The sequence below is a fragment of the Natrix helvetica genome (assembly GCF_964273705.1).
Source record: "Natrix helvetica genome assembly, chromosome: 1".
Taxonomy (NCBI): domain Eukaryota; kingdom Metazoa; phylum Chordata; class Lepidosauria; order Squamata; family Natricidae; genus Natrix; species Natrix helvetica.
The window spans coordinates 178,395,031-178,416,904 of NC_138548.1; the positions used below are offsets into that span (position 1 = coordinate 178,395,031).

At 39.4% G+C, this 21,874-nt stretch overlaps 1 protein-coding gene across 4 annotated transcripts in view; it reads left to right on the forward strand.

Annotated features, from left to right (window-relative positions):
- Positions 1–13,405: 13,405 nt before the first annotated feature.
- SLC39A10 (solute carrier family 39 member 10) overlaps positions 13,406–21,874 on the forward strand; it is a 44,066-nt gene continuing 35,597 nt past the window's right edge. The window contains exon 1 of one of the 4 annotated variants that reach the window (XM_081934064.1): positions 13,406–13,693. The gene's annotated coding sequence lies outside the window, so the exon portion shown is untranslated. Of the gene's footprint in view, positions 13,694–15,165; positions 15,550–21,874 lie in introns of those variants that run through there. The other 3 variants (XM_081934061.1, XM_081934063.1, XM_081934062.1) reach the window with 3 other exon arrangements.

Genomic DNA, 21,874 nt, shown 5'->3' on the forward strand with positions numbered 1-21,874 from the left:
AACTACCTTGTGCCATTCAAGGCCATACTTCCTGCAAATCATAGAGCTTCAGTCCTCAAGGGCTGGATGGTCTTGAGCATAAGGAGTGATAAATGATATTCCTTGCACAGAACCTCCTTAGGACCTTCTCTTGGTCACTTCTTACGGGGAGTGTGGCCTCAGTTCTCAGATGAAGGGCGACCCCATAATATTTTCCTCACCATGCTTTTTTCTGGTCCTTGACACAGCAGGTAAATAAAATTTGACAGGAGTCAGGAGCCTATCCTTGCTCCCGACTCCTGTCTCAGCAATGAGGCCAAGGAGTACTGTTCTTACAGCTAAGTTAAGGAGAGCAATTGGTGGGTTCTTCTGGATTAATCGGGCCTCCCACGAGCCAGGAGGGAAAATATCCTCAAAGTGAGCTGGGGCAGAGGCGAGTTTTAATCAATGGTTAGACAAGCAGATTTAGCCATCTGTGGAATTTTGTTCTGACTCTGTGAATGTGTTTTTGCATAGCTGCATTGAAAAGGAGCTCAACCTGAAGCTGAATGCCAGCCTTGTTTTGGATATGATTTAGCACTGTCCCAAAATATTCTGAGACCTGCACTTAAAAGTAGCCTTAAAAATGCCTGACAAGTACAGGTGGGGTGTTTGAGAACGGACGTGGGAAGGGTCATCAGATAGGGTGTGGTAACAGTTTTCTGGAAAATTTCACTGGAAAAACAAGAATGAGAGTGGCAAAAAATGAGACGGCTTTGTGTGTGCTGTATGTGTGCTCTTCTGCTACATCTATATACTCTTTCCCCCCCCCCCCACACACACCCCTGTAGCCAAATTTGGTTATAGCCAAATATTGACTGATATTTTGGTGGGGTATGGAGTTTCCTAATGGATTTTAATTGGGAGGGAGAGAGCATTAAAGCAAGGTGCGGGGGGGGGAATGCCAGTTTTCCAAAAGGGTGGTAAATCTAGGTTTATAAGAATCTCACTTAATTAGTTCAAAAAGTGATGCTTAAGAGGTAAATATATGAGAAAATGCTTCTGCAGAAGCCCAGGGTCTCTTCTCTCTTCTATTCCAAGCAAAAATATCCATGAATAGTTAGTGAGAGCACTTTGTTCAGCAGTTTGAGGATGTGAGGATGGGCCTGTTTTCTGAAGGTGATATGACTCATAGGCAATCTTTCCTTTCCGACTTTCAGTCTGTAGTAATTGTTGGCTTTCTCACTTTCTCAGCACCATCTTTTGCACTCATAATTTGACTGATATTTGCTCCTGCCACTCTGTTCTTCACATACTATGGCCAGTTCTGCACTGCATAATCGGTGTTCAAGAGGCCCTCCCCGATGATCCTTCAACTGATACTTGGGGACAGAGGGCCATCTCCTGATAAGAATCTCTGTATTCTGAGAACTGCTAAATCAAATTCTCTTCTTCCCTTTCTCCCAAAATCAAGAGTGTGGTGTGAAAACACTAGAGGTTCCTCCACCTTCCCTACTTTTTAGCCACCAATATTTGCCACTCTGGGACTCTGCTGGGATTGGAGTGCCATAGATAGATTTAACTCATAACTCAGCAGATTAGAACAATCCACTAGACAATCTCAGCAGATTAGAACAATCCACTAGACATCAATTGCATGGCAATCCATTCCAAATTACCCTAAACAACTTTAGGATTTGGGATCTGTACAGATATAAAGCACAATCATCATATATACCCATATACTTCCACATATCCTCTCTCTTTGTCTGGCACTACAAAGTTTCCATACTTAATCACCATGCTTTCTTAACAAGTAGAGTTGACAGCTATTCTTTTGGCAAAGTCTTTGCGCTGTAATACCGGCCTTACAGGAATTTAAACAGATGAAGAGTTTCTATTTTCCCATACCTATTAAAAAGTACAAAAGTCTTCCCAAGAGATGGAAAAAGATGGCCCTCTACATATAAATCATTCCATTTCTAGCTCTAAATCCTCCTGAAAGCTAGCATGTATCTTCCGAAAAAAGTAAATTATCCAATTAGGATCAAAAGGCTGTCATTGCCAAGTTAATTATTCAAAAGGTTTGCAAGAATCAACTCGCCTGATTCCCAAGGTTATATCTAGTCCATATATAGCAGCATCAGAGAAATGAAGACAAACTCTCAAAGCTAGTGTTTCAGGCTTGCAATTGAGAAAAGGGGCCTTTAGATATTTTATTTTTATTTTTAAAAAAGGAGAGGGAATACTATTTTCCCATAAATTAGCCTGGCATTAAGTGATCCTGATTTGGAATATATATTAAAAAATACCTAGCTAAGTGGAGGATGTTGCACCAATCATTAAAAAAAACCTGTTTTATACATTAAACCTGAAATACATCTGAACAGACTTTTAAACCTTCCCTGATAAAAAGAATATCAGGATAGGATTTTCATACGTTTTCATATCTTCAGTGCCTTTAGGCATCATCTGCAATTCTACATGTTATACTTTTCAAAGATTTCTGCCAGAAAAAGGTTGTCTCAAAGATGGAATCGAATGCTCATCTTGTTGGGAGTAATGTGACTTTTTACTGAGAAAGGAATTAAGTACAAAAGTGTGCAGGTTTGTACTAGAATAATCTAAAAGCCTGCGAAAAGCTTAAGTCTTGCTAAGAGGATGCAAAACCAGGATGCAGCATTTGCAGATGGATCTAAGATGGCCTTACTCCAAAAAATTATGTATATGTACAATAGGTGACCTTTATTTTTACTGGCTAAGTATTCAAGAAGTCCCTGACTTGTGACATTCTAAAATTAGTTTGTTTAATAAACTAAGAAAGAATTCCTAAAGCTTTATACTGTATAGTTAAAAAAGTCCGGAATAAATCCATTCAGTATAAATTTCTCAAAGTTAAATGAGGTTGGTGCGCAGGTGGATATCTTTCACTCTTCAATAACCGAGTTTCTAGAGGAAGAAAGAGAAAAATGGAACTCATGACTGGCTCCTGTCTACAGTAGGTCTGTTTTGCTTACATATATTAAAATCCACTGGGGAAATTGTACCTTTCTAAGTATTAGATCATCATTTTAGCTTAATTAGGTTAAGTGGTATATTCTTGATTGGTTTTTTTTTCTGAAGTATGCTCCATTGAGTTCAGCAGGATGTACCTTTCAGTTAAGGTAGAATTGGAAATTCACGAAAATCCACTGACTGCAAATATTGCTTTATGTCCAGAGCCTTGCAACTGCCTGAACAGGTCGTATTTTCCCCCAAGCACCTTCACAGACTACAACGTAGTCAAATTTATTAAGATAAAAATAGTAGCAGTACAAGAATTTCAACCAGCTAATTATTTTCAGAGTCAATATACCTATATGTAGATTAGAGGAGGGACTATGGGAATCTCTCTCCCCCCTTCCCCCATACTTATGGTGGATTCGAGATGAGGCACGTCTCTTGTTTGATAAAGGTGGAGACTGCAGCTGTGAGTATCTTATACAATGGTGGTCGAATCCTTATCAATCTGAGAATCCTTTAACCTTGTACTGTTATTTATTATGGAGACTACTTAAATTACAGAAAACACCTATAAGGAGATTGGACAAGCTTGCAAGCTAACACTTCTAAGATGCCTGCCAATCACATATTTAGCATTGTTCTGAATGGTTCGTGTTATTTACTGGGGGGAGCTGCCAAGAACTCATGGTAAGATATTGTATATAATATTTCCTTTTCCAATTCTATCTCCAGACAACAGCTACTGTCAACCCTGAACCTGGCCTGACTGAGGCCATTTTGGGACTTCAGTGCTGACACACTGGAGAAGAGGGATAGGGAAGGGGGAATAGAGATAGTTGGGACGTTGTAGTAGTCAAAACAAAATACTTTCTCCTGGGAACTAAGGACATTCCTGCAGGTGCTTGGAAGGAGGGGACTGGAGTCATCTAGAACTGGATAGCATCCTGGTTGGACCATGTGACTGGCTGTTTTGAGAAAGTGACTTTAATTACTTTAATTATATGAAAACTATGGGAATATTCAGTCAGTTTTCACCAGCCTGTGCCAATATGGCAAATCCAAAAAGCCTATTCTTTGAGGGAATTGCCTGCCTCAGAGTTTTGTTTGCTATGGGTATGTTACTTGGAACCCTGATAGCTACGAATTGAGAAACAGTGGTTGATCTGAAATCAATCAATGAACTTCCATAATTGAAAATAGACTTGAATTTGGGTTTCCCTGGTCTTAGTCATAGCCCTAAACTACACACTAAACTTAACTCAATTTATAGGGGTTCTCTACACAATTTGGAATTTTAAGGAGTCCAATATTTCTCTTTAGCACAGGGAAATTATGGATACAAAACTGTATCCTCTGAATGTACCATCCTCAAAAGTAGCCATTGTGACTTTGTCACCCCTCTCTCCATACTTTCAAATAAAATCATAGAATTGTAGGGCTGGAAGGGACCTTGGAGATCTTCTAATCCACCTCCCTGCCCTAGGCTTTTGCAACCAGGTTCTTATTCCAACCTGGACAAATAGTTGTATAATATTTTCTTGAAAACCTCCAGGGAGAGAGCACCTATATGTCTTGAGAGGCAAGCTGTTCTATTGACTACAGTATTTGTTCTCACTGCCAGGAAGTTTCTCTCCTTAGTTCTAAGTTGGATTTCTGACTAGCTTCTACCTGTTGCTTCTTGTCCTGCTTTTAGGTGCTTTGAAGAATTAATAAACCTTCTCTTCCTTTTGACAGCCCTTCAAGTATTGGAAGACTGTCATGTCTCCCCTAATTCCCATAGCCATTCATCATATGGTTTCAACTTCAGACCTCTTATCTTTGTTGCTGTTCTTTGCATTTTTTTCTAGGACCTCAGCATCTTTTTTGTATCCTGATAATCAGAACTGGATGCAGTATTCCAAGTGTAGCATTACTAGTGCAATATAGAGCAATACTATCACTTCTTTGGTTCTTGATGTAGTCTAGGATGCATTGGCTTTTTTGGCAGCTGCAGCACACTGCTGGCTCATATTTAAGCAGTAGTCTATCAGGATACCTAAATTCCCCTTACAGATACTACTGTTGAGCCAAAGATTTATCATTTATAAAGATGTTGAAGAGCACTGAGCCCAAGACAAAACCTTGAGGTACTCCTCTGCAATGCTTCTTTCCATTTAGATGTAATTCCACTGGGGACCACATGCTGAGTGCTGTTGGTCAGCCAACTGTAAATGCATCTGGTGGTGGAACTCTATCCCACATTGTTCTATTTTATCAAGAAGTAGGCTATAGTCTACTTTACCAAATGCCTTGTTGAAGTCTACTACAGTATATCCACAGCACCTTCTTGATTCACTAGTTTGATCACTTTATCAAAGACAATAGGAGTTGTTTGGCATGACCTACTTTTAACAGACCCATGTTGGCTTCTAGTAAATACCTTGCTTATTTCTAGGTGCTTACAAATCTGCTGCTTTATCTTTTCCAGGATTTCCCCATGTATTGATATCAAACTATTTTGTCTATAGTTTCTTAGATCCACTTTTTTCCCGCTCTGAAGATTGGAACCACACCAGTGCTTTTCCAATCCTCTAGTAGTTCCCGAACTCCATGAGCTCTGAAAGATTTTGTTCAGTGTTTCCACCAGCTCCTTCAGAATTATGGGGTGTAAAACCTGAAATGTACAGTACATCTGGAGGCAAATTTGGAAAACAACTGTTAATGGATCTAGGGAACGCAACTATTGAAATTCCACCTGCAACTATAATCCATGGTAAGCTAGGAAAGAGGCTGTCATTCTTTCTCTACCATTCCTAGTATCTAACCTTATAAAGCTATTGGTATGAAAACAAAGAAAACAAAGCTCTTTTCCTTAAGAGCTAAACTGTCAAAACAGATTCATTTAATTTTAATTTTTTTAAAAAAAATATAACTCACCTGACAGCAGGTTCCAGCCAGAAATATCGTAAAATAGATTTTAAAATATTTGCACTACATAATAAACTCCCCCCACCCAATTAAAAATCAACAACAGTAACGGAACAAGAAAATAACAAAGGAATGAGTTAAAATCTACAAACACTGTTTAAGGGCTGCCCCAAGTAGACATACAGTAGAAATCTAACAGGATGTCATTAGGCTATGAATGTAAATTGGATGTTCTTGTAATGAGCTACTGTTGATGTTCTACTGAAGCAGGAAAAAAGCACCTCTCACCTGCACAACTAAAAGGAGTGTTGATTCCTCTAAGTCAGGGGTGTCAAACTCGATGTCACTGAGGGCCACATCAGGGTTCTGTTTGATCTGGGAGGAGGCAGGTGTGTGTTGCCAGGGGGCATGCCCAGGGGCCGTGGTCAGCTCAATGTCACTCGAGGCTCCATACAGTCTCCTGTTGCCCTGTGCCAGTGAAAATGGAGTTTGGGGGCTGCACATGCCCTGCCCAGCTGTTTTTGGCTGTGGCAGCCTCCTGCAGCCCTCTGCTAGCAAAAATGGAGCTTGGGGAAGCTGTGTGTGGCTCTGTTTTTGCTGGCAGAGGGCTGCAGGCCATTGCAGGAGAAAATGGAGCCCAGGAGTGCTGTGTGCGCCCCTCCTGAGCTCCGTTTTAACTGGCAGAGGCACTGTGGGCCAGTCCGCTGTTTCCAGGGCAGCCCCGTGGGCCAGATCTAAGCAGTCCTTGGACCCCTGTTAGCCATCTGTAAAATCAAATAATAAAGTTTTTTGGTACATCTATAATAAGGAATTTTATGAAAGCTATTTGAATATGACAACAGAAACATTATAAATCAAAAGGAAATCTATTTTTAAACTATACACAAGTACTGTAATATAATTAAGCACATTAGCAAATCAGTACAATACCAGCCTCCTTAGAAGAAATCAATCAATAAATAAAATGTACTTAATTTGTCAAGTTGAATTTAACAAAATTTAATACATAACTGTTGACTAGACTTCATTCACAATTTGTAAACATTCAACTAAACCATTATTAACCATCAATGGAACTGACATCATAAATCTTAATGGGAAAACTGAGTTTGCAATAGTGGATACACTGAAAAATTCAGCAAGAACCTTTAACCAAACTCCACTTGTGCTTTTAAAAAACTTGAGAAATTTGGTCTAAAAACAACTGTAATCAAATGAATATACTGTCAGCTGAATATTTAGACTCAAATAATGAAATAATTGACCTCATTTGAGATAGAACCATTCAACACTACTGATTATTATTGGATCAGATGTGTGTTTCAGAATAACTTCTTTGATAAGGTGGAACAATGAGCAAATAAAAACATAATTTTGAACAATCTAACTATCCAATATTTGATAGCCTTTATTTCCTATGTAGATTCTCCATGGCTGGAGTAAGTGTGCAAATACATGCCTGGAGTTTAAAACATTTAACCAATCCCCAACTTATTCAGAAAAAAGATATCTCTACAACTGGGGGGGGGGGGACATCAGGCAGCAGATCACGCTTTTCTATATTTGTTTCTATCAGTTTCTGGTAAATAAAAATCTTCCCAAACTTTTAAGAAAATAAAAGAACGAAGGTTAAGCTACCAGACCTGGACTAAAAACCTGGAAACAAAAATGGCAACATAGAAAACTCTGCTACCTGGTTGTTTGGAGTTTTGCAACCCATATCTGATAGCCTTACAATAGAAATAACCAAATATCATTTCCATGCTGTCAAAACCATTAAACTGCTGCTATTTCAAACCAAGGTATGCTGTTCTGCTTTTAAAATAACGACATGCTGGCTTGGCTTTTGCTGCAATGTGTGATATATGCGGGAGAGACAGAAAGGAGAATAGTATTAAAATAAATACTTTCGTTCGTTTTTCTGCTTCTTGAACAAAGACTTTGGAAACTTCAACTTTTGACTGACAGATCCAAGCTACAAAAATCCAAACAACCATTAGATAGACGCAAAGAAATATAGAAAATTATACCGCATTGCAGAGTCTAGTTGTATGTTGTTCACAGCTCAGATCTGATAACCCTGCTCAACTAGATAAAGACTTGGAAAAGAAGCAGATGACTTTCATAGGAAACATCAGGCTGAAATGCAGCTGGGGATAGGTGGTGTGATGCACAAAGGAAGCACCACAATTATTTCAACACTGTATTTTTAACTCAAGGAGCCTAAAGCTAAGGGATAGCTGTAGCCAAATTTGTATAAGCAAGCATCTTTCCTAGTTGCCAATAAAGAGAGGACAAAGGTCAGATTTTAACTTTAAAAGAAGCTGCTAGCTTTCACGCATTACATTAGCAGATTAATTCTGGAAGTGAATTGGTATGGAGAGATTTGAGAGGTCTGTGGAGGAGGGTTAGCTACTTTTGCCAGGGAACTTCTTTTAAAGGTAAAAATCAGATCTTTTCACTATGTATATGAATGGTGCATACCCATTCAATTGGCCAATTACCTAATGTGATCAAGATACATTTGAAAACCTTGATCGCCTAATGAAATTGGGGGGAAAGTTACTTGCTGCAAGAAACAAAACAATAGCACCAGGGACAGCCCATCCCTGCTATTGTTCCAGAAGGCAGTTAAGACTTAGCTCCAGGGCCTTGGGAAACATTAAGATAACTAAAGATACCTGATGCTGCACCAGGACTCTGTGAAAGAGTTTGAGTTCTATTATTATTAAGGGAGATTGCTGTTATTCCTTTTGTGTTTCAATCTGACACTGTAAGGGGATAGGAGGGTTTACAGTCTTTTTGGACTGGAGTGGCAATATAAAACCCAGTAAATAAATACATAAATAATTTGTGGTACCACAGTACTACATGGTTAATATAGGCCTAGGTGACAAAGCAGTAAAAAGAGAAGATTGGATTTGTTCACATCCTGATTCAAACACTTCAAAGAGGAATACTGTACTTATAACGTGCAGAAACATAGCTGGAATTGCATAATTCAAACTTTCACACTACTATCAATAGGTAATTATTATTTTTTTGTACAGTATTTACTGTTAAGGAAAAGCTGGCCTGATTTCTGCAGATCAAGCTGCTCTTAATGGTATAAAAGCATTAATGTGGTTTCAAGACTGGATTTCTATACCTTACTAAACCGTAAGGAGATGCAAATTCCTCCAACTATGCTTAACCACCTACTTCAGATTCGACAGAGAGATCTATCAACAACTTAAGGGATCACCAATGGGATTTCCTATTTATGTATTTATTTAGCGTATGGCAAATACATGGGCTTACAGTGGTTCAAATGTTAATGTCCCGTCCACCCAGCCATTCAAGGACAGGGTGCTCTATGTTGAAAAAATCAGACATTGGGCCGGAGTAAGCTGTTGATGAACATTCGGAAACAATGTGATGGATATTTTGTGAGAAGCACTACAGTCACACTGAGGAGTAGAGACAAGACCCCACTTAAATAATCAGTCCTGGCAGACACCAGGTTGGGTATGGATCCTGTTCAGAGTTGACCAATGCTGGTGAGGAAGGTCAAAGCCTGGCACCTTTTGTGTAGGGTCATCTGTGTAACTGACTGTATCTGGGCATTCAGCAGCCAAGAGTGAACCTCTCACTTGCCTTTCAACCCTTCCCACATACACTTTCTTCATTTCTTAACAGAAGGTCCTGCGCTGTGCCCTGACCACCTATACTTTCCAGGCTCTGTTGGTAGACCAGATCCTTTCTGTGGCTGGGAAAGGCAGAGAGGGAGCAAAATCCAGCTGTGGCAGAGAAGGTTTTTTTTTTCTCAAGTACATTCACACAGAGAGACACATACTCTCTTTCACCTCCTGGGCTTTTAAAGTTAAAATTTAGAGGTGCTCACCTTCTTTCCAAGCAGACTTTGAGCTCAACACTCAAATCCTCTTTAAAACCTTTGTTCCAAATGGCCAAGGTCCAGGAAAACTCACCCACAGACTCAATGGGTCTGTACCGGCAAGGAAAACTTACCTGGGCCAGGTCCATTGGTCAGGTTAGCTTGGAATCCCATCTTTGGGTGCCAAATTGTTGGAAGAAATGTCCATCTGGGTTCAGTTCCAAGTGGGAAGAAAGACACTGGAAACATGGAGACTGCTTGGAAAGATGGTTTAATGGTGGACAGGACCACATGGTTTGAGATCTTGGACCAAAAAAAAGCACATGGGTGGGGGAGAGCAAGAGATTTTTACGTCTCTTGGGCCCTGCCTTGGAGCTTCCTCTTCCTGTGTAAGAAATGTATCTGATTGGTTGTCAGACTCCCATGGGGCCATGCACGGGTAACTTTGTAGTGTCTTGAGTCCCAAACTTGATTGAATCTTGTTGGGTGATGTAATGTCCCCAGGTGCCATGTGGTGAGTTCTGTTGCTAGATGGGTAGAGGGCTAACCCTACCTTTGTTGGATCTTGGGTGAGGGCATTTGCTTATAAATAGACCTAGCTATCTTTTTATCTCTTAAGTGCTGACATCTGCTGTGGGCTATTGAGGAGGGTGAGGGATTTTAAGAGTGAGCCTGCTTCCTGCCTAAAAAACGTTTCTCCATTTCCCATCCAGGGAAATATAATATTCTGCCTTTTTAATATTTCCTAAAATATTTCATTCTTCTAGGAGAGGGGTGGATGGTAACTTCTTACATGAATCAAAGAAACACATATTTAACTCACATTAAGCAATAACAAGGGAGCCCCAACTCCTGATTTTAAATACACTCTATTCTATCTTAAATTTCTGCTTTTCTATATTTTTATTTTATACATTCCCTACTTCCTTTTGGATGATAATAGCTTTCAGAAGCTCTGCTGAGATTCCTATCAAAATAGTAATTACTGAGTAAACAGCTGTTGTATGTTATTACACCTTCTGTCTAATAAAGGAGCAGCACAACATACTTCATTATTTAAAGCATGTGGATTGGGATCAAGTGCACACTGCCTAACATCCTATCCTCAACTGGCATTGATGGCAATCTATTTTGTAAAAGTTCCCACACGTGTCATCTCCAAAATCAATATAATCACAAAAATCGGGATAATCACAGCATCTTAAATTGACTTTCAATGGTCAAGGTGTTGCTTCAGGAACTGCAAAGGGGAAAAAAAGCTGAATAGGCACTACTGTGTTCTTAGCACCCATTATAGCAATAAGCCCTCTTTTTCAACTTCTACTTTTCCCAGCTTCTTGTCACTTACATGCAACTGAATGGATTATAATCTTGAAATTTCCACTCTGATGTTCTACACTTACAGAGCTGTGCTGCTCAAACTGCTAAGCCATTGTGGAGTACTACATGGACAGGAATTTGGGACTGAAGTTCCAAGTTCAACTTGGCAAAATAAACCTTGCAGTGGGAGACAAATTCAGCAAAATTGGTTGATTATATCTGAAAGCCAAAAAGCACAATAGACATTACCTACCATCTAAAGGGATGGGCTGAGTTACGGTAAATCAGTAAAACCAATATGCTGAATTATCTACCTGCTGTCCCCAAAGCATTCTGCTCTGTACAACCATTTTCTGGGGCAAAAGAGTTCATCTTGAAATATTTCCAAATTAAGCTATAAATTCCCTCTGCAATTTAGAATTACAAAATTCAGACCTTGTTGTTAACTGGGACACTGTAAATGATGGCAAAAAACCAGATGCAAGTTTAATGTTGTAGATATTGTCTGTGAGCTAGCATATTCCAAATAGCTATGATTTGGAATGTGTTAGCATGGTGGCAGTATCTTACTGCCTTTTTGAGTATCTAGATAAAGAATGCAGATCCAAACCTGCTGCATTCTGAAAGGGTGTAACTTCACCTGCCCTTAATCTGCTCTCGAATTCCAAAGAGCTATTAACCATCCTAATCATAATCCTGCAGGGTTTGAAGCTTAATGTAGGAGAGGCTGGCAGATACCAGCAAACTTTGGAAAGTTGCCAAGTGCAGATTAACATAAAACAACCCCCACAACAGGAAGCAAAAACCACTGGAATAGCTTGCAATTTTTTTTATTGTCCAAATTTTATTGATTTTACAAATTTTACAGGGAAAAGGGTTAAAAGCTTATAAAACATTTTGACAGCTACATCGTACAGGGGGGAGAAGCCCCCCCAAGTCTCACAACTTTTACAAACAAGAATAAAAAATATCAACTTTTGCATAAGTATTAGCAGTTTTAAGTTTAACACTAGATCATCAGTTTGTTTCAATCATCTTATTTTGTATCACTTCCATAAAGGTGCATTATAACAACAATTGCAATAATGTTTCAAATCACTTCTGTGATCTCAGTCTTCTAGTTGCTGCATCCTCCCTCCCGTCCACTGGCAGAGCCACAGCCCCTCCCTCCCTTATTTCTTGTGTAACATCGCCCATTTCGCCTAAGAGAGCACTGTGTTTTTTAGTGAAAGCCTCCGCTTCCATAACTGTGTTGATTCTAATTCTACTGCCCTCCCAGAAAATCAACATGCCTTCTGGTAACACTCACCTAAACCAGACCCCATTATTATATAATTTTTTTGCTAAGAAGGAATATTTCCTCCTCTTATCTCTTACTTTCTTTGGGATCTGTTTAAGAATGGTTATTTCTTTATCCTTGTATTTTAGTGGTCCTCCTGGAATAGCTTGCAATTTTAGGCAGAACTGTATGTAGTCGAAATGGAAGCAGTCCATAGACTTCTTGAAAATTCTGTGGAAGATTGGCTGTGGCAGATTCTCAGGAACTAAGAGGGGGGTCATTAAACCTGAGGGCCAACCAATCACATGAGGTAATTAAATATTATTTGTATAAGCATACCAAGAGTTCTGCTGATTTTTAGCCATTTGCTACATGTTCAGTATATCCATCAATAACTTTGAAAGCACCAGAGCACCTGAACACTTTGTTATGTTAATAAAGTATGTCCCACATCTTTATACAATCTGCAAACAATACTGAAATAGGGCTCTCAATTGGTAAATGAGCAGTAGCGAACATATTTTTGTCCTTGCTTTGCAATATGATGACTTATTTTCTAACAAACATATGTGTCAACATTACTATAACCCATAGAATTTATAGGACAATTATTGTCCCATAAAGTCAACCAGACCCATAAAGAAACATTATACAGAATATTTTACTTAAATCTAGCAAGATAGACAATATATACGATTTACATTTCTTAATTTGATTGGATTTATCCTACAAATGTTTCTCTTAATATGAATGTGCTGCCCCCAAACACAATGTGATTATTTCTTTACATTCTTAATAATCACAAATCTGAACAGTTTTCTTAATCTAATGGCCTCCAGATGTTTGTCAAACTAGTTCTCCACACTTCCAATCAGGTTGCAAGTGTTGTAGTCTGATAAAACATCTGGAGGTACCTGGTTAAAGAAAGGTGCTTTGAATAAAAAGCTATAAAAATAAGTACTCTCATCATCCCACTATTTTCTTTATAGCAGTCAATATTAAAAAACAGTTCTCTGTATATGACCCTAAGTGCAGTGCTGAATTTAAAATAAGGATTTGAATTGCTCAGGAAAGAGAAAATCAGACCTCCTTCTCCTTTAAGAAACAAACTAAGGTGGCATTTACCTGACACTGAAGGAAATCAGTGGGAGGGGTTATTTGGACAGGGGAGATAAATGAGCGAAGCTTATGTGAATGGTTGGACAATGGATGAATTGTTGAGTAGGCCCCCACTCAACCTGATCCGATCCTTTGTTTTTGACCTGGAATGGCAGCTTCTGAATAGCTAATAAGTATAATAAAAAGAAGACATTTCCTTGCTGTTCACTTTTTGTTTGAAAGCCAATAGTCAGGTAACATGCATTGGATCCAGTTGTTAATTTTGACTTAATATGCTGTGTGGATTCAGTATGATCTATAAACCATGATTTAAAAGAAACTTACTTGCACATTTGAAACCCTTTAAAGCAGCTGTAATTCTGAGAACAGTTGTAGCTGCTCCAGAGACCTATATTACTCAGTATGTTCTGAAGCAGTGCATAATTCAACTATTGTGATGTTCTTAGATTTTCATTAGTACATGGTGACTTTTAGAGCTGTCAAACAAAGAATATTGTGCAGCTGTTTTCCCCATTCCTCCATAATTGATTTCTACAGCATTTTTTTTTGAATGGTGAGAATCCATGGGTTAGAGAGGTAACTGACATCAGCATCCCACATATATTTTTAGGAATGAAGTCAAGTGATTGTTACGATAAAGGCATTTTTTTTTTCAATATTCATTTTACAGTAATGGCTGAAAAATAACTCCTGAAGAATATCCATTGGGAACATAATTTATTAAAGCATCATCACAATGTAGGACAAACACATCCACTTTTTGTGCTTGGTATAATACTTCTGCTATGGGCCTATTGGATTACTATTAAATGTGGACAGTATTTGATGAAGAATTAAGTCTTTTCATACTAGAGTTTCAAAGAAGATTCTGTAACTATCCACTCATGTATCTCAAGCGATTATTTTTCTTCTGGTAATGAAGACCCAACATTTGGCAGGGAATAAGAGGTGATTCAGTTTTGAAGGTGCTATTATTCATCTAAAAATGAAGAACTCCTTTCAATTGAGTTCAACTCTTTGGTGACTTAGGCACATTCAAGTACACTTCTTGGCTTCAAAATGGAAGGAAGTTGCCAGTTGCAGTCCTCTGGGATTTTCTTCTGTTTCCCAATATAGCTTACTAGTTTCCAGTGACCTTTTATCCAAGGAGAACCTGATTAGCTTTTCCAAGATTAACCAAGAATGAACGTGAACTGGGATACAAGAAGTCAAATGGCTGTTAGGCATAATTCAAAGTCCAACAGGGCAGATTCATTTACAAAGCACAGAACAAGTCCAAAAGAAATGGCCCACCTAGGAACCAAGTAATTTATGAATTGGGCTGATTACTGTATATATGTATGTATACGCCAATTTCAAAATGAGAGGTTTTCGTCCAAGAGTTATTTCGGTTGTGGCCTTCATCTTAGTTTTATTCTCTGTTCTTCCTGTGCAAATCATGTCTTTTCATTCTTTTCTTGCTCCACCCTTGAATACTTAAAACTTTTACTCCAATTCCTCTCTCCAGAGAAGCCGTGAAATATCCGCGATCAACATTTACACACCAAAAGCGAAGAAAGGCTCCAAAGTGGGCGGTCTTCGTTGTACACGGGTTTACAAGCGGCTGCCCCAACAGCAGCCTCCTTCCCCCCTCCCCCCTCCCCACCCACCCAATAATCCAGTAAACGCCGCGCGAAAAAGAAAACAGCCTCTTTCGGATACAAGCCCCTCGCTTCACTGCGCATGCTCTCCTCTGCGAAGTGTCGCAGCTGCTGCCGCCGCCGCCGCTAACGCACTTACGCCGTTTGCGTAGGGCCACTACTCTCCGCATCGGCCCTGCAGAGGCGGGGGGAGGTGAGGTGGCGTAGTTTAGCCGCGCGCTAAGCGACAGCTCGGCTTCGGCAGAAGGTCGGCGCCCGGCGTAAGCGGGTTTGATGAATGGCGTAGCGGAGGCCCTGGGAAAGTAGCAAGCAGCTATCTGTCGTAGTAGTAGCAGCGGCAGCAGCAGCAGCAGCAGCAACACTGCGGAGTGGGAGGAGGAGGCGGCACCCGCGCGCGGCGGTTTGGTACCGAGCGGAGAGGGAGATGCACACGGCACACTCGAGCTGAGGTAGCTATAAAACCCCGTTTGTTTACATTCCCTCCTTACAGGCCGGCCGGCCGGCTCCGCTGCGGTGGTATCTAGCGGGAGAGGGAAAGAGAGATGGCGGGAGGGGGTGGTCGGGGCGGATTGACGCCCCTCGGCGGGGGAGGATGAGGGTCGGTTCGAAGAGAAGACAGAGTCTGCCTTGCCTTGGCGGCGCTGCCGACACTACCGCCCCTCATTCTCGCTACGGGCGGGAGTGAAGAAGGACCCTGAGGAGACCGGCTTCCCGCCCACCCCCCACGCCGCCCCGAAAGCCCGGCTCCCGTTCCGGTGCCTTGTCGGCCGCCTATCAACCCACCCGACCTCCCCGGCGGACTTGGCGGGTGGAAAGCTGCCCGGGGAGAGAAGGGGTGGCGGGAAGGGTGGGCTGGGCCTCTTTGTTCACGGGAGGCCGAAGCGGCTTCCCCCTCCCAAGCCCGAGGTGTGAGGAGAGGCGCGGGCAGGAAAGGCGAGGAGGAGGGGTGGGAAACAAAGATATGAGCGGGTTTTTTGTTCGACCGGCGGCGGAGGCGTGGTAGACGGGTTGAGGAAGGTGGCGGGAGTGGAGTTGTTCGTGTTTCCCTCTTTTCCTGGGCTGCCCACAAGATCTGGATGGAGAGTTATCGATCGGTTTCGGGGCCTCGTGTGGAGGCGCTCCGTACTGCACAAATACCCTCCTCTTCCTCCGCCTCTTCCCTGTCTGCTGTGCCAGATTTTAGGCCCAAGGCCGCCTTCACGTTTGTATAGTAGGTACACAGCAGAAGACCGCCACGAGTATATTCTGCTCTCCAACCCTGGTGGCGCTGACTCACGTCCATGGAAAAGTTTTTAAAGTCCTCGATAGTGGCTTTAAAATGTGAACCGACCCCGTTTTATTGCGATGAGAGAGCTTGTGTTGCTGCTTATACGCGTTTAAAAAGCATTCATCATCTCCTTTTCTGCATCTTTCCCCACTTTGTAGTTTAGTAAATGTATGTGCCACTCGTCACGTTTCCGGGTGGTTTTACAATCTGACTTAATCTTCCTGTTCTCTGGTCCTCTGGATGTTTGCATATTTTTGCTTTTTTTCTTTCTACCTTTAAAAGTTGCAAAATAAAATGGAAGGGTAAGCCAGTAAAATGCAACAGCAATAAAAGCCATTCTGATGTAGTAGAGGCTAGGGTGTTAAATTTGCCATGGAAATTCACTGGGAGTCTTTGGGCAAATCATTAGTTCCCAACTCAGTTTACCTGACAGGTGTTATTGTGGGAGTGAAAATTAGAATATATAAATATAATGGACAAATAAATAGACCCTTTCCAAAGATCATTACCCCAGAAAATCTTTGACTAATCCCTAATTCATTGCTATTAAGTATGTTGAAATATGTATTCCCCTTGTACACTAGGAATTACAGTATGCCATACAATATCACTGGAATGAATTTGATTGGAAAATATTAGTTTCTGTGAAAGAATTAATTGCAACTGTTTAATTCTTCGGAATTAAAGATAATTCCTGTTACATTTCTGTACTGTAAGCAAGGTGTGAAAAATGGCCTAGTTGTAATGCAGGTAAATGGAGCATGGATTTAAAGCATGGGTATTGGATTAGTTTGCAATCCAGTAAGCAATTTGTTTGCATGTAATTATGAAGATAAATGTTTATAAGTTTGGCTACTATCAGTCATTGATTTATTCCACGATGCAACATTTTAGGGACACAACCGACTCTTTGGAAATTTAATACGTGGATGGTAACTTTAAAAAGCCATCCACAGGATCAGTTGCAAATGTGTTAGTGGTTGTCCTTGTTACTTTAAGAACTATGTTTTATTTGAAGATTTTAAAGTGAAGATTTAGGGTAGCAATCTAAGATTTTTAACAAGTACCGGTACATTAAGTTTTTTCTTATCCTTACAATACTGTTTGGATTAATACCTTCCAGTATTTGATTGTCAGCAAAAAAACAACCCACAGTTTCACTACTATTCTTTGTTAGAAGCTAGTCAAAACGAAGAAATGGCATCTTTAAGCAGTGTTTTTTTTTTAACCAAGAGTATTTTCAACTTCTACAGATGGGCTATTTTTACTTACGAAAATATGACTGCAAATCTGCACATATTCAAAAATGCACTTGCACTTATCTCACCAGACAAACAATCTGATGTGCTAATGCATATTGATGTACCGTAGGTTGATGTAAGGAGAAATTGAAATTAGGATCCCAACAGATATTTTTCTAAAAATACAATTTAAGACATAATGGAATTGATGAATCTAGTGATTTATTGTGGTATTTACCCCACATCTGTATGTGTACATCTGCCTTCAAATTGGTGTTAAGTCATGACAATGGCCTGTACAAATCCCTGCAATTTTTAGGCAAGATTCCAGAAATGGTTTGCCATTCACTGACTGACCCAAAATTGCCCACCCTGCTTAGTGCCTAAAGAGGGACTAGAATTCCCAGTCTCCTGGATTCTAGCCTGATGCCATAACTACTACACCACACAGGCTTTCCCCAAATAATTGTGCATCATATTACAGATAGCTTGGAAAATTTGTTGGAAATGATTGCCTTGAATATAATTTGCTTAAAATACATGTTGCATTTTTAGTGAATATCCAGTTACTTAATACAAACTGGGTTTTATGGTTATTGAATCATGTTCTACCATTTTATCAAAACAACTTCTATAATTGCATTGTAAAAATTATTGCATTCCCTGTTTCAAAAACAACTTGACCTTATTTGTAAGTTCTTCCTTACACTTTCATGACAAGATTTTAGAAAAACAAAATCTGGATTATTCTTGGTTTCAGACAAACCAACATCTGGGGGGAGGAGAATTCCAGAGGGGGAATCCTGTATGGGGCGAGTAGGACAAGGCTAGTATATTTTATGTCCCTTTTCCTCTTATACTCTCAGCAGCTCATAGTGTGGCATATTCTATTGATCCACTTGCAATTTGCATTTTTTTTCAAGTTCAGGAAACTCAGATAAATTTTGCTACTCTGTTTCTTGATATTACTGCCTTTAATTTCATCTTACTTTTCTTTCATTGCTATGATGTTACCATTTCTAAATTATTTCTTCATATTGTCTGAAAGAAATACTGAAGAAGCCAGTGGAACAGCATTGGTGCCCAGCCTGGCTCACTAATCTGATTGCTGGATCAGCATGGCAAAAAAATAAATAAATCACAAATTCTAATTTGATATACACAGGGCTGCTATGACATGATGTAGCCTAACTAAGGCTCATTCATTTGGCATATCCATGCTTCACATAGCATGCTAAATTTTTCATTGACTTGTCTGGTTGAGGTACCGATAAATGGAAAAAAAATGTTCCTTTCAAGAAGAAGCAGCCACTGCATTCTGGGGTTTCTCCAAACTTAATTGTGTAGAACTGAAACCTGAAATATATTTGTTGTGCAGTATCTGTTCAGTACATAAAATAGTTTGTACATTTCTAATGAATTGGCACTTGCTCATGGGAGTAGCCAGAATGTGGGATTAGAGCATGATGCTAATGAATCAATAAAATGGATCTGCAAAGTTTTGCATTCAGTTCTGAAAAGTTACTCTTGAAAATGTTGCATCATATGTTTAGCTTCATTAAAACAGCAGTGTTTATTTCCAGAATTACATGACTACAATATAGGAGTTGCACAATCCTAAAAAAGAATGCAGCTACTTGAATGAGTTGTTGGGATGTTTTTCACTTATACATTTAAAGTTCTCTCATCCGAAGTAGTCTATTAAGTAAATGGATTTTATGTGTCATATAAATGATAGTCATTCTAAACCCTATTCCAGCGATGGTGAACCTTTTTTGGCTCGCGTGCTATAAGGGGGGGAGCGCAGGGGGGTTGTGCGCAAGCGTGCCGCACCCATAATGCAACACGTGACTCCCTCAGTGCACATGCGCTCATGAGAGGCACTCCCCCAGGCTCCAGAGGCTTTATAGGAGTCTGGGGAGGGCGAAAACAGCCCCCCCCCCATCCCCTGGAAGGCCCTCCAGAGGGTTTAAACCGGCCCTATGAGCAAACCGGAAGTCCGTTCCTGAACTTCCGGCTGGGTTTTTGCGCTCTGGAGGCTTCGGGGAAAGTCCTGAAGCCTCCAGAGGGCCTCTGGGGGAGGGGGAGGTTCTTTTCACCCTCCCCAGGCTCCTATAAAGCCTCTGGAGCCTGGGGAGGGCGGAAAATGGCTTTAAAAAAGGCTGAACTCGGGTGGCCAGCGTGCACATTTGTGCTGGCCAGCTGACAGGGCAACACCTCACATGCCCTGACAAATGGCTCCGCGTGCCATAGGTTCACCATCCCGGCCCTATTCCATCCTGATTATTTTATCTATTGCTATCTGTCTAGGAAAGTGGTCATATGCAATCTAAACTGTTTTGGCATTTTACTAATAAAAAACTAGACTATTTCTTTTGAATGTTAATGTATAACAGAACATTCTGTATTATACAGAACTTGTATTTTTATGTTTATAAAATACTGTTTGTATTTTACTTGGGTGCAAGTATGTGTGCTTTTGTTACTGGTTGGCTTAGCCAATACAGTTATACATAATGTGTAGAAATAGTTGTACCTGACTATAAGATTCAGAATTTCATCCACATTGTACTGTAGTAGCATATGTAGTGGCATAATCTTTATATGGTTATATAAGTTAGGTACTGAGTTGAGTGGAACAATTCAAAATATATTAGAAAAAATATTTTTGGAGAAACTGCAAGTTGTTTCAATTTTTTAAAAAAATGAGAAAACTGAATTTGAGCAAAACCAATTTGTACAACTAGGAATGAAAACATAGTTAAGTCATGCAACTACTGATAATATTGCAAGTCTGTGACTAAATCATAAATAATTGAAGGCTTAATCCTGTGAAAATGAGTGCAGTGTTTCACAGTGTCAACTTCTCATAGTTGAGCAGATTGTCAAGATTAACTGCAATCTCTTTAACATCAATTTAACTAATTTTGAAAAGTTGGTATAATTATTTTGGATCATTCCACTCTTAAGCACTTTGAAATTTTAACTGTTTATAAAATGTGCAAGAAAATAAAATGCCTATTTTTGTTTAAAAGTTCACAATACTTGTTTTTAGGGGCTCATTAATGTGAGATTTGAAATAGGTTCATAAATATTTTCAAAGATTTCCAAATTTGTCACCATATTGTAACAAATGTTCTGAAAAAGTAAGTCACTTTTGAGTAATTATTTTTGAATTGCATGATAGAAATAAAGTATTTTTTTTACAAAGGAATAATTTGTCTCCTTTTTTAAGGCATGGAAACTTGGTACAAGGCTTTTTTCTTGTAGGGTTCTTTATAAATAAACAGTGCAACATATTGTCTTGATCATCACAATGTAGGAGAACAGAAGCATTGATTAGGACAGGATGCAGCAGCTGTAGTTAGCATTCATCCATACATCAAGTCATAACTTCATTGTGTTTGAGAAGTAGCTTGCGTTATTACCTCATACATCAAATCATGCTTTTCAGTCAAGTTGATTTTTTTAATCGGAAATCAAGTGATATGCATACATGTGAATGAGTTTTACCTCACATTTTAATAAAAGCAGGACTTGATAACAATCATTTCTGTCTGTTTTACTTCTTTCAAAAGTATTTTGTTACATTTATCTAGTTTATTACATTTTTACACATTTCTGAAAAGAAGTAAATTACACTCGTTTTCGTTGGCTTCTACTTTTCAATTGCATGCTTATCTATTCAATATAAGCCTTTCTGAGTTCCATAAAATTTACACAAATGGATTTAAATCAATGATGGTGTGAATTCTTATTTATCACCTCTACTCCCCCCTGCTGTTGAAGTTTAGCATCTGCAACAGATTTCACTTGGGAGCTCTTGGATGAGTAGAATTTTGTTCATACAATATGTATTAAAATATTTCTCATTTGTAATTTTAACATTCCTGTTATGTTTGTACATGGGTCCATCCTAAAAATATAAAATTAACTGACTGAAATGAGAGATGATTTGAAAAAGGTGGATGTTTTATCTCCGAAAAAGCTATTTTTGCTTTAAAAAATGAAAAAGGATTAGGATAAATTCACATTTCTCATACATATTCTGGAATATATTTTACAGTATTTGAGGATTATCTCATATCTTGAAAACATATTGGCATCTTAGTAAGTTGGTTACTTAGCTAAAGCTAAGATTTGCATTTTAAATGCTTCTAGGCTTTTGTTGTTCTTGGGACAGAACATCGTAATTTGAGATGACATCTTTTTAAGGAAAGTTCAAATCTGCAGTCGCACAGATTTCTATAGTTGGCACAAATCAGT